Source organism: Crotalus tigris, unplaced genomic scaffold (genome assembly GCF_016545835.1).
Source record: "Crotalus tigris isolate CLP2741 ecotype Arizona unplaced genomic scaffold, ASM1654583v1 scf7180000018362.849699, whole genome shotgun sequence".
Classification (NCBI taxonomy): Eukaryota; Metazoa; Chordata; class Lepidosauria; order Squamata; family Viperidae; genus Crotalus; species Crotalus tigris.
Window position 1 is genome coordinate 726,450 of NW_024096965.1, and position 14,345 is coordinate 740,794.

The following is a 14,345-nucleotide window of genomic DNA, read 5'->3' on the forward strand; positions in this document are numbered from 1 at the left end:
TCAAATCCAGTCAGATAGTTAACTCAAAGGAAACGATCTTATAACAAACAAATATATTTTAATGAGAAAGATTACTTGCGTTCACGTTGAGATTGGTGCTGCTGGGAATACATTGGTTGTTCATCTTTCAGATCCTTTCCTTAGGTAAGAAGATTTTGCTCTTTATACCATCTTATAAGGAAACCTTCCATGGCCCATGCTTCTTACAGACAAAGAGATTCCCATGTGGCTTGTGTCCAGGAAGTCTCCCCAAGACCTTTGGAACTCCTCCCACTGACCCATCCACATACCTAGCATTTAACCCAATAACTGCCAGACCTTCCAACATAGAGCTGGGTCATAGAGCTATATGGGTCATAGAGCTCTATGGGCCAGAACAACCTCCAAGGTCCCTTCCAACTATTATTATGGATCATCGCACAGTCAGCCAGATGTTCAGACTGGATTTGGCATTTTGTCTACCTATCGAGTCCTTACCCAGGACCTGGAATAGGCAGATGTGGATGTTTGATGGTATTACAGATATCGTCGCAGGATGGAAGCAGTTCCTAGTAAGGCTGCCTTTTGCAATTGACTAATAGCAAATTTGTCAATGCCAATGGTGTTCAAGTGGTGCTCCATTTGGGATTGCACCCAAGGCACCTATGACTATTGGTACTACCCTTGCTGCTGCCGCTATTATTATTATTATTATTATTATTATTATTATTATTATTATTATTATTATTATTTTCCCAGTGGTGGGACTCAGCCGGTTCATACCACTTCGGCAGAACCGGTAGCTAATTTTTTGTTGCCCAGGCCCAGAACAGACTTCCAGAAGCAGCATCCACACAGAGAACCGGTTGTTCACATATTTGAATCCCACCACTGAATATTCTGTTTTGTTTTATAAACCAGTTATGGTCATACCTCAGGATCTTCAGGTCTATGCCCTAAGATGCACTGCTTTCAGATTCAAATCAAAGTACTAGTTGTCACTATAAAGTCCTAAATGACATGAGAATGGGTTTTTTTGCAAGATTCTCTCTCTCCGATTATGGACATGCTCTGGATTCTATTTATTAAACTGTGCCATTTGGTGGGATCCAGCTTGGCCCTTCCCTGTTGCAGGCCCTCTGGAACACCATAACTCACAGGACCTCACCATTTTATTAGTGACTGAAGACTTGAATGCCTGGAGATCAGTGGGCCCATCAATGTAATCCTGTGTGTTCTTACAGCTTGAGTTAGGTTTGTTCTCAGGCACCATTATTTTATTACTGAGTTTGCTTTCTAATTGTATGTTTGCTACCCAGAGTTGCAGATGCAAGATGGGCAGCTGTATAAACTGATGTCATCATCATCATTTTAGAACAAATGTGGGCTGGTGAAAAGAAAATACTAGTAGATGAAGCAATGACGAAAAATAGATGCCATGGATTTGGAGTCTATTTATTTTAAGGCTTACTTTACAGTAAACTTAATTATACTTGCAGGTTTTAATTTTGCAATTAAGGTAGAAGACTGTTTTGTTTGAATACAAAATAGTTATATAAATTGCTAGAAAAGACTCCTTTCCTGTTAAATGTATTTCATTGATTTGAGAAGGGGAATTTTTTTGAGGAAGGTCAAAATTTTCTATAACTATCCTTAGATCATAAGAAATATATTTTCCTAAAACTTGGTTCCATTGAAGTGGATATTCCAGTTTCTCATTTCACATGTAATACATAAATGTGTATACACACACACACACACACACACAATATCAATTTTCATCCTGTTTCATGGTTTCAATGTATACAGATAGTCCTCAGCTTACGGCTGGAGTTGGGCCTGGAATTTTGTTCATAAGTGATGCAGTTGTTAGATGAGTTATCATATGACCAGACCCAATTTTACAACCATTTTACCATGGATATTAAACTCATCATGCCATGGTCAAACCACATGGTTGTTAAGTGAATCATGCTGTCACTAAGCCAATCTGGCTTTCTCAATTGACAATTTTCCCAGCAGGAAACCAGCTGGGAAAGTCACAAATCATGATCATGTGACTGTGGATGTAAGCCAGTTGCCCAGCACCTGAAATGCCATCACATGAACCTGGGGATGGTGCAACAGTTGTAATTTCAAGGATGGATTGTAAGTCACTTTTTCTGAGATCCTCATAACTTTGAACTGTTGTTAAATAAACAGTTATAAGTCAAGAACTACCTACCCTGGATCATTAGTTTTTACTTCAGATACAATATCTGTTGAACTTCTAAGCATTTCAGGCACTTCTGAAGCTGACAAAAGTATCCGAATTACATTGGGGCAATATATGTTTTAATGGCAGATTCTGTCAAGCAGATGATTCAGGCAAGTTATATTCAAAATATAACAAACTGGTTTATAGTGACTATGTTAAAGACGTTGAGAAGTTACCTTTGTATTTCATTAAACTGGTCCAAGATGACTTAAAGAAGTTGCACCTGAATTCCTATTATTTCCTTTGCAAAAACATTTCCCTTGTGGCTTGTATTTGCTCCCAACAAAAACAGCTGGTTCCCCGGTGAATGAAAGGTTACAAGTAAATCAAAAGTAATGAGACGGTCAGTTCTATTTATAGAGGAACAAATCTTGCCACAGAAGTAAGAGCACTGGTTGAATGTACAAAAATCTTGCCAGCTGTATGATTACTTTAGCAAACAGGGCCCAACTGTTTATTTTTAATTATTTATTTATTCATTACTTAACTTGGCTTTGCGCGATAGGATGGAAATAACTCATTTTTCAATATATTTCTTTGTGACTCTACTTTAACTAAAACCCCGCTTGTTGCTAGGGTTCAAGATCTTCTTCATAAAACTACTCAATAATATTTTGACCAGGATTTTCCAACTTTTGCATCTTTAACACTTGTGGATTTCAACTCCCAGTATTCCCCAGCCAAAATTGGGAAACCTTAATTTTGACAGTCCTGTAAAGACACACAGAGGAAAACATGTTGTGTTTTTTTTGGGGGGGGGGGGGATGCAGAGGTTTCATGCTATTGTCCTCTTCTTTTCTGAGAACCACAAACCTAAAATAAACTTAATATAGTTAATAAATTGAAAACGGGAAATTCAGTTTCTCTACTAAAAAGAGAGTGACCTTCTTTACTTTTTCTATCAGTTTAAGTGAGCTGGCTTACCACCATATATTGTAGAAGCAGCCAAACCCACTTAAAACCCTTGAGATTACCTCTCTCAGGACCTTTAGATACACTGCAGGGGAAAATAGCCATTGTAGTCTAATACATACAGTAGTGGCCAAAATTGTGGAAACCTTTTGGGAAAAGTATATTTTTGAGGTTTGATGGCTGATAACACCGCTTTTGTTTTTGAGTAGTACCATAAACTTATATATCAATGGAAAGATAATTTAATCAAGAATGTAATGCAACAAAGCTTGTTCAATTATCTGTACTGTATTCTATGAAAAGTTATAGCCAAAGAACCAGAAAAAGGAAGCAGAACTTGCTTAGGTTGATATCAGGTAGCTTTCCTTCCTCTGATTGTAGCCAATGAGCGTGAGTGTTTAGAGAGCCAATCAGGTGTCATCTTGTTTTGGCAATGAGCCAATCAGATTCAGTTATTGATGTCACGTATTGAAGCTGAAAGGAGGACATTTGTCAGTGTGTTATGTGATCGCTGTCAAGTTGATTGGGTTTTTTTGTGTTCTTTCATTTAGTGAGCTTGTAAAACGGAATAAAATTAAAGTAATGGTGCAAAGAGTTGACTGGTTGCTCAGAAAGCGATGTAAAATAGTATTATTAAGTGAACAAGGCTACAGTTATAAAGAAATTTGAAGAAAAATTGGTTGAAACTTAACCAAAGGTGGCATTTCTACTGTACACTTTTCCACAATTTTGGCCACTACTGTATATTGATAAGTCTTTAACACAGAGTTACCCTCAAATACATAAAAGAGTGGCCCTGTATCTATCAAATGTTGCCCATCCATATCCCTTTCCTTGCTCAGTGTATACAATCAAATTGCTCTAATACTGATCACAGTATTGGAAATATTCCTATTACATATACTTCATTCATTCTCCACTGTTTAGTTGTGTCCAGTTCTCTCTCTCTCTCTCTCTCTCCTCTCTCTCCTCTATGGAAACTTTGAAACTGTACTTGATGGTATGATTGTTTGCAAATAAACTTCATATCTTACTCCTAGAAAGGAATACTTACTGATTTGGCTTGGATGCTTTGTTCCCCAATGGCAGTATTCTTGAAAACACTTGAAAACTGGTTGGGGAAGACAGGGTTAATATAGCCTCCACATGGCTCTGAGAAAACACACAAGTACAGATAATACCAGAGATACAAGTTACACTGGGAAGTTAAAAATATTCCAGAAGGAAGCAGTGGATAATTATTTCCCTACTGTTGCCAATTACGCAGACATGACGTCACTGGGAATTGTCTTAAAAGTGACTGTACCTTTAGCTTAACCTGTAAGCAATGGACTAAATCCAGTGGCAGCTTGGAGAGAGCCCCAGTTAACTGCTCTACTGGTTTAAGAAACAAAAGAAGACTTATTCTGTCCATCTTCGTTCAGCACTTAGAGGCTTTCTGGGAAATGAAGATTTCTCTTAGGCTTTGCTTCCAACAAGTTAGAAGAAAGAAAAGGAAAAGACTGTTGGAGGAGATATTATGGCAAGGATCTTCAAACTTGACCCTTTTATGACTTGTGGACTTCTGCTTCCAGAATTCCTCAGCCTGGCACGCTGGCTCAGGAATTCTGGGAGTTGAAGTCCACAGAGTCATAAAAGGGCCAAGTTTGAAGACCCCTGGATTATGGGGACAAGGAAACCAAACCTCAAGGATGTGAAGAAGCTGAGAGTGTAATAGCTACAACCCCTCAGTCTTGCTTGCATTACTGGCTAGAGTTGTGTAGGTGTGGGATAATTGTCTGGCCAAACTTTTGATGGCCCTGGACATCTCGGCAGGGCAGACTTAATCAGGCAGTACCGACCACAGAGTGAGGTTGGATATCCTGGCAAGAGGACTTCCCTAGATCACTTTGAAGTCTCACCCAGCCAAATCTCAGGAGCTTTTCTTTAGAACAGAATTTAAACATTTGCAGTATTATCTTGCAACCATTGGCCATGGACTTTCTGAAATGTCTGGACGTCGATAGTAACATTGGGCAGAATCACCTGGCACCAATCCAGGGATACAGGACCCCCAAATTCAATAGCCAAATTCAATAGGGTCCTCTCCTGCCCACTACAAGTAAGAGTAAGAAACCATAGCGGTTCTCACTTCATTACATATTCATGGCGCATGAATGACAAGCTAGGGCAGCAGTAGGCAACCTTGGGTCTTTTATGACTCGTGAAGGCCTGTGTGAGATGAATCATGGAAGGTTTGATCAGTTGAAACCATCTTGAAATGAATCTGGAAACTTCTTGGTAGCTGATACAGTGAGCAAATCCCCAGTGTTTTGCTGCTTATGAACCTGCTTCCAGTGGTGGGATTCAAATGTGTGAACAACCAGTTCTCTTTGTGGATGCCATTTCCAGAAGTCCATTCTGGGCCTGGGCAACAAAAAATTAGCTACCGGTTCTGCTGAAGTGGTGCAAACTGGCTGAATCCCACCACTGCCTGCTTCTTCCCGTCAAGAGCTAGACTGCCCCATGCACTCTCACAAGTACTCCTTGTGGAGCAGGTAACAAAAGAGCTGTAATAAACACAGCCATCTTCTTTTCATCTGCCCTGAGCAAATCGCCACTCTTAGTTGGCTTATCAGGAACTCGCACCACTCAATTAGTCACAAATTCTCATTACACAGAGTTGAAAGATCAGTGTTATAAAGATGCCTAGATACAGAGATGTTTCCAACTTTCTTGTCAGAATCCAGTTATATTTCCTTTCTATCTATCTTCTCTGATATAAAACCAGTTCTTACCCTCTCCTGGATCCTGCCATACTCCTAAAGGGGAGGGGGGTATGCATGAGGGTTTTATTACTTTCACTTCCTCTATTTACTACAAAGTAACCTTTTGTTTATTCCCTTCGGGTCTGCTAACCATCACAATGTAACCATTGGCCTTTTATCCTATGCCCCTCTGAACTTCTCCTTACCGGCTGCTAGGGAAAGGGGGGTGAAAAGATAAAGCCTCCAGAATCTCGTTTATTTATCCGTCATCAAAATAAGGTGTGAGGAGCTGTTAAATGATTGTGTACAATGGAGCCAGATTGATGTTATCTTTCCTGGATTTAACACCTAGAAATCTGCTGATCTGAATTGCCCGGAAGTGGGGGTTGCTTAGGGACACTTTAAAACATCGATTTGTAAGGAAATCCCTCAGATCCTGTCTATCATGCCTGCTATCAATTTCTCTTAATAAAAGTTCCTGTTGGAAGTGATTGTTTCCAAGAGTTCTGCTTTCTTAAGATGTGGATTGAAGTGGTTCCTTACATTTCTACTGGGTTTATTTCTTCCCTTTTTTTTTTTCTTCCAGAACATCTTTTCTTTCATACCCTGGTTTTCCATGATGCGTTTTGTTAAAAGGGCTAGTGACTCAGCAGTTGCACAAACTCAGTCTGTGTTGTGAGTTTACGGCTCAGCGTGTTGCGTGGACTCGGAAACTTAAGAAAACCACTGGCCAGCGTGTTTACACAGTCATGCATTCCCCACCCGAGTTCTTCCCCACCCAACAAACACAACAGGGCGCAGAATTACAACTTTCCCAGCTCCGATCTTGATTCAGCCACACTTTATTGGGTTCCGAAGGAGAGAGAAATAACCGTTCCTTTGCGCCTTTTCTCCGTTTCCAGAGCCCGCACGCGTAAATTCTTCTTTCCAGACATTAGACCACTCCAGGCTGCATTTGTCTCCAGGGAAAAGCAATTAAAAACCGCCGAGGAGAATTCTACTCACATTTCCAGCGGCTTTGTTTGCGAAACCTATTTTGGGCTCGCTGCCGACCCAGCGAATGAGCTGTTTCAAAGTTCAACGACTGCTCAAAAGAGCCTTTTGATTGTACTCCAAGTTCTATATATTCCGTTCGTGCAGCCAGAAGCTGGCCAAGCGGCGTTTTTTCCTTCAACCACAAGGGGGCGAGCGCAGCCCAAGAACTTCCTGTGAAATACTACCCGGTTACCGTCGGCAGGGGAAAAAAAAAAAAGTCCTTTTCTATTCAAGCGGCAAATTGTTTGTATTACATCGCCCGATCACCCTTTAAAAAGCAAACGGCACTTTACACGCAGCTACGGGGTAGAAAGAGCCGCTTGGCGAATGAGGCGGCGGAAGGAACAATGTTCTTGGAAATCGGTTGAAAATTAAAACAGCCGTGATATACTTTTAATTTTGAAATAAAATAGAAGAGGGCGATAGCGCCCTTAGCGCGCTCAGAATTACCAAAGGAGACTTATAGTCACTCTGTCGCTCCATTTGGTTTCGCTTTTGCAAGACTACCTTGCTCCACAAGACCATAATGATCTTTTATTTATTTACTTACTTAACTTATTTTCGGATTACAGTGCCCATGAGCCACCCCTATCCATTCGACCGTGCTATCGGGTGGACGATGGGATGAGTAGTCCGGTTCCTCCCCGTAATCCCGAAGCGGAGAAGATCCACCCGCGCAAATTCTCGCGGCTTAATTTCTAGGAAAGGAATTTCTAAAAGTGACTTTCCTTAAAAACAGTGTTTCCCAATCTTGACAATTTTAAGGCATGTGAACTTCAACTCCCAGAATTCCACAGCCAGCTTTGCTGGCTGTGGAATTCTGGGAGTTGAAGTCCACATGCCTTAAAATTTTCAAGATTGGGAAACACTGCTTAAAAAGAACGCGAGAGGTTACACCTTCCCGGCTCTCCCAGTGAATTCCTTTGTCTGGCGTGGATTGACTCGCCGCCCTTTAAAGGCTGATTCCCACGTGTTGTTTGTCTATTTCTCTAAACCCGCTGCCTGCGTCTTTTCTGTCCCCACGGGAAAAAAATGCCGCGCTCTGTGCCCGGGGCGAAGCGGGAACTGTATCAGGCAGCCTTTACACGCGTTTCAGGCTCTGCTGGAACCAACTAACAAATTGCACGTGTGAACGCGGCTCGACATATTTGATTGATACCGCTACTTAAACATTAGCTCTTTTTCAATCCCAAACGCTTCTCCCTCGCCAGTCCTTTAAGGAGATTTTTGTCGGGATGTGGAGGATAACGATGGTTCATCCAAGTCCATCTCTGAGCTTTCTTCCCGATACGTGCTTCCCCAGGTCAGTCAAATACAAAGCGGCAGCGTTCGAACGACCTGTCAAGCAGGGATACTTTCAATGTTGGCTAGTTCCTTGGTGGTTTCGCGTTTTAAGCCCAGCTGGTTCGGTTACTTTCCATTCAATATATTGCGAGAACCCAGAATTAATTCGCAAGCAAACAGGACTTAAATATGTAAATTAAAAAAGGAGGGGGGGGCTTAACTTGACTAACCAGTATTAATAAAGACCAGCCAGCGTTTCTCACGATTGCTACCGACAGACGACCAAGTGTCGCGGGTCTGCAACGCGAAACTCAACGAAATAGGCCGAAAACCCTTTGACGGGCGTCTTTCGGCCGCTTCTTGACGTCTCCCTCGTATCACTTTCTCAGCGATTTCCACGCGTGTTTTTAATCAGGCAAGTCTAGGCGAGAACTTCAGTGAGAGAGAGCAAACAAACGATTGCTCTCCATGGGTGGCCGCCTCGGCCCGTTGTTGTCAATAGGGGCGTCTGTTCCTTGCCAGGATCCCCATTCCCTAACTGCTTTCTTTAGCCGCGTCAGGATCGTTGGGGGGTCCCCCATCCCCTTGGCGGGGGGGGGAGGGAAATCTGCCCACTCGGATGCTTTCAAACCGAGGCCCGGGTCTCAGACTCGGATGCGCCCCCCCCCACCGAGTTCCTCATCAATTTCTCCCGGGAAGGTGACGGGGCAGGAGAGTTCGTGTGAACAAACCGGGGTTAAACAGTCGAGGGCTTTGCGCACTGGGGGGAAACCCAGTTTTAATTTATGTGCATAGCTCCTAATTCGAGGATTAACCAAAAGCTTCGAAACGAAGTATAGAGACTGAGCAGGAAAACGGCCTTCATCCAGACAGCGTGCAGAATGTGGATTAGAGATCACAGGGCAAGGGTGTGCTGTGAGGCTGAGCCTGTTTTTTAAAAAATAAAGTCTTTTGTCCTTTATGGCTTTATGAGAACTTCCTGTAGTTTGTAGGAATTAATCAGTTCCCAAATCTAGAATGGTTTCCCACTTCCTAGCCTATCCTACAACTGGGCATTTCCTGGTGGTGTCCTTTTCAAATATCCCCTTCCTTCCACAGCCACCCTTTGTAAGGGGAATTGCACCTTCACTTAGAGCTGTGCTGGTGTTTTGGTATGTGGGAGCAACTGTGCAAATATAGGCCGACCTAAACACACACACACACACACACACACACACACACACGCCCCCTGCAAGCTGACAGAAGCCTAAATCCTCCCCCCTCCGAGGAACGGTTCTGACACCACACGTGCCCTGTATGGGTTTCTGTCACCCTGCTTGCTTGGATTCACTTCTTTGGAAAATTGTCCAATTTCCCACCTTGGAAATCAAAGGCCGGCTCCAGGGTGTTGTTGTTGTTTTTCACACCGATTTGCCTGCACGCGTCCTGGATCTGCAGCCTACTAGGCTTTTCGTCCCACGAGACTCGCATGGTTGAAATGGAAAAAAGACGACTGCGGGGGACTCCCAAGAATTGGGGATTTCCGTGGAATAAAGAAGTGATTTGCCGTTGATTTCTCAACCTGGTTCTGGTCTTTCTTAGTGGTCTTCCATCCATCCAAGGCCCATTTAGCGGTGCCTTTAGAACTGCAGTTCGGGAGAAGGGGAAAAAAATAGACCAAACATGATTTAAATTATAAACTAGACATCGTTTAGCCCAGTGTTTCCCAAACTTGACAATTTTAAGGCATGTGGACTTTAAGGCGTGTGGATGCACTGAAGCGGGCCGGACCCGTTTCATTTCTGGACTTTGAGGTTCGGGTCGGTGACGAAGCATTGGAAGGGGCGGACCAACCTTTCCTTCGGGCCAAGAAAGGGAGATTTCCCAAGCCCTTGGAAGCCGCCGAGACTTTGGCGATCGAGGCGCGGGGCCAGCCTTCTGAACTGGGCTCCCTTTGACCCCAGTATGAATTAGGAAGCTGGCGGTATTTAATAATCAGGAAAGAGCCACTGCAAATAATAAGGAGAATCACAGTCTCCTGGCCTCTAGGTGTCTCTTCGCTTGCATAACGCCCACCATCCGAGACAGAGTCGGGGCGGGGGGGGCACTTGTAGTCCAATATAACTTGAGGGGGTCGAAGGTTGGAATCAGAGTGGGGTTTATCCGCGGGGACGGGGGGGGGGGAGAGGATGTTCTATTGAGTCAGTTTTCAGAAAAAATTCAAAGCAAGGTTCCGAAAACGGAGAAAAAGGGAAGGAAGGAAGGAAGGGGAAGGAAAGATAAGGAAAGGAAAGGAAAAGAAAAGGAAGGAGGGAAGGAGGGAGGGAAGGAAGAGAAGAAAGAGAAGAAAGAAAGAAAGAAAGAAAGAAAGAAAGAAAGAAAGAAAGAAAGAAAGAAAGAAGGGGAAGGAAAGATAAGGAAAGGAAAAGGAAGGAGGGAGGGAAGGAAGGAAGGAAGGAAGAGAAGAAAGAAAGAAAGAAAGAAAGAAAGAAAAGGAAGGAAGGGGAAGGAAAGATAAGGAAAGGAAAAGGAAAAGGAAGGCGAGAAGGAGGGAGGGAAGGAAGAGAAGAAAGAAAAAGAAAGAAAGAAAGAAAAGGAAGGAAGGAAGGGGAAGGAAAGATAAGGAAAGAAAGGAAAAGGAAGGCGGGAAGGAGGGAGGGAGGGAAGGAAGAGAAGAAAGAAAGAAAGAAAGAAAGAAAGAAAGAAAGAAAGAAAGAAAGAAAAGGAAGGAAGGAAGGGGAAGGAAAGATAAGGAAAGGAAAAGGAAAAGGAAGGAGGGAGGGAAGGAAGAGAAGAAAGAAAAAGAAAGAAAGAAAGAAAGAAAGAGAAGGAAGGGAGGGAGGGAGGGAGGAAGAAAAGGAAGGAAGGAAAATAGGGGGAGGGGCGTTGTACAGCAGTCCTAGCCCTATTCTGTGGCCCTAAACTGCTTCTAATAAGGTAAAAGTGCCCGAGTGCGCAACCCCCCAAGCTCTAGAGAAAATTGCTGCGCCCTCTCTCGGAATCCAGACCGTTCCCCCCGCCTCTGCTGGGGGTGTTTGAATAAAAGGTTGCGATGAAAGCGCCTTGGGATCGAAGTAGAGAGCGGATGCGAAGGGAATCCAGGAGCCTAGCAGAAAAGTGTTAGAAGCTGCCTAGGGATCAAAATCCTAATTTTTGTTCCTGCGCGCTCCTGCGCCATTTCCTCCCGGGAAGAGGCATGTAGGAAGAGGTTCGCGGTCCCGCAGGTTAGCAACCCGCTGGCTGCTTTGCGCCGGCCCAAGAGATCCAGAAGCCTCAGAGCGCTTCCTCGATTCCTGGCTAGATCGGAGAAAGCGTCGAAACGCCGCGGAGACAGCCGCGTCCGTGCACCACCCGATCTTCGCATCCACTACCGTGTGGATAAATTGTCTAACTTAATTCTGCTGGACTTTTTTTTTTTAAAGGCAGATATTCCACAGGTTTCTTTGCCTTGTGGCGTGGGGCGCAGCAGTAAAAAGAATGCTCCTCTCTAAATTATTTCTGCTTACCTTGCAATGCCAAGCAACAAATGCCAATTTAGGGGAGTTTTAGATTGCGATCTCAGGACGAAATTTTCCCACCGTTAACTTAACCCGGCCTGGTTCCTTGAACTGTATTTACTAGATTTGCGCTGCAGGACGGACTTCTTCAATAAGCAGATGGGCTGATTCCACCCAACGTGCCAGGCTAAAAGGTGGTTGGCTGGATTCACACAATGCATTTAACTCCAAATGTATGAAGACAATGACTGGGTTCTTCCCATTGCTTTGTTACGGGCATGCAGTGGAAGGCGACAATCTGTCGAGCCCCGGAAAAAAGATTTTTGGATAAGACTTAGGAGTTACCGTGACTTTGCTCATTCAACACAATAAACAAGCACAGTTTGTTTAACCACCAAGATTTACTAAATACCAAACTATGGTAAGCCACAAACAAGCACAGTATGATTTATATTTCCGGGTTTTCCTCAGTTTAATCCAGGTGCTGTCCAGATCTACTGCCTGGAATTACAATGTCCAGAACTCTTAGCCAGTGTAGACTTTGGGAGTTGTAGTCTATTGAGACCCAGAGATGATTGAGTTTAGATGATCGAGTCGTAGTAGGACCCCAGTTGGGGAGGAGACAGAGAGCCCAAAACTTTAACAGAAAAGTCAGATGAATGAAATTGGGGTAAATAAATTTACCTGACCAGCTTAGGAAAAGGGCTTGAGACAGATATTTTAAAAGAATACTTTTTCTTTTTAGTGTATTTAACCAGTTATTTTGTGGGTGACTTTACTCTCCTGGGCCACATACAAATGGGACTGCTTATGTTATATTTTCTCCGCTTCTCTCTACAGGGCATTATTCCTTCCACCACGGTCCAAGGGAAACCAAGGCCCAGCTCCAATGAGTCTGTTGGGAAAGCACCGTCTCCAAGGGATGACCCCAATTTATTAAACCTAATAATGTCTAAAGGGCCTGGAAGGCTTGATTGGAGACTATGCCACATTTCTATCCAAAGTGTTGCACGAATCCAGTCCCAGTATTTAGGGTTCCGAGTTACAACCAGGAGCAGAATAATGGTTTAATTGAGCAATTTCATGGTTCAGTTAACCATGTCTGTCATCACACCAACCCAACCAACCACAGTTCAAACAACACATTTGGAAATCACTTTGTCTTTGGCCGGAATTGTTGCAGAGAGAAAGAGAAAGAAAGAAAAGAAGCATCTTCCCTGAATCAAGAGGCAGGTTTATTAATTTATTTAATTGAGTTTCTAGCTCAATTCTAGTTTTGTTCTAGGGAACAAAACTATCTTCCTCCCTCCCTCCCAAAGTCTGTAGTACAAAACAGCCTCGAGGACGCACCTCTGAAATGGCACCCCCGACCCCATTAGACTTGTTCTTTTTTCTTTTTCTTTTTCTGGTACATTGTATTAATTTAATGCAAGTTTCAGTACATTGCTGTGATGTCTAGATGAGGTGATTAAAAGGAGATTAACGTTCTATTGTTAAAGAAGCTTTAAAGAATTGGAAATAAAAAGAGAAAGGTCAAAATGCTATCAATGCTCTATTGTCTCTAACGCTTTTTGATAGAGGCGATTTGCTTTCCCTAACAACGATCACGATAAAGCTCATGCAAATCCAGCAACGAATTGTAAGAGCGGCCAGTCTCTCGGAGTGCTCGGTGTCCCGTTCTTCTCAGCCTCAGCGCTTGCAAAGCCTCCGGAGCCTGCTTGCATTTGTAGACCGCTGATTACCCAGAGCCGCCGCTCGTTCGGCCCCGGGGCAGGAGGCTGGGGGGAGGGGAGGGCTTCGAGCTATTGACTTCAGAGCCGAGCCTCTCTCTTCGCCTGTTCTGTTATGCAGCCCGAGCCCTGCCCTCCCTTGGGGACATCTTCAGTCTGCGGATTCTAGAAGCGGGCGGCGAAACCCGTTTCGGGAAAGATGCCGGTGGCCAGCTAACCCGGAATGTTCCCCCTTTAGGAGCGAGGTTTCTCTTTCTCTCTCGAGCCGCCTTGGCGTTTCGCTCTGAAAAGCAAACTTCGTTGGGGCTGTTTCGAGTCTCCCAAGTCTGTCTTTCGAAGGGAATCGGAGGTCGCGGGAATGGGGAGAGGAGAAGGGGGAGAGCGAGAGAGGAGAGAGGAGAGGAGAGGAAAAGAGAGAGGGGAGGAGAGAAGAAAGAGGAGAGGAGAGGAAGAGAGAGAGAGGGAGAGAGGAGAGGAGAGGAAGAGAGGGAGAGGGAGAAAGGAGAGGAAGAGAGAGAGAGAGAAAGGGAGGAGAGAAGGAGAGAGGAGAGGAAAAGAGAGAGGAGGGGGGAGAGGAGAAGAAGAGAGAGGGAGAGGAGAGGAAAAGAGAGAGAGGAGAGAGGAGAGGAAAAGAGAGAGGAGGGGAGAGGAAGAGAGAGAGAGAGAGAGAGAGAGAGAGAGAGGAGAGGAAGAGAGAGAGATGGATGGTGCGGGCAAGGCTTTGCTTAATCAGAGCAAAAGCTTAATAAAATCTCTGCTTTGCAACAGCCCCCCAAACGCTGGCAGGCGGATGCCCGGGACTGGCTAGGCTCAATGTGGAGCGCAAAGCCTCCTTGTTGGGACCGAAAGACGTAACACACCCCGGCGGCTTGAACAGAGCAAGGGCGAAACGGCCGAGAGGAGACCGGGAGGAGGGGAAAGGGGG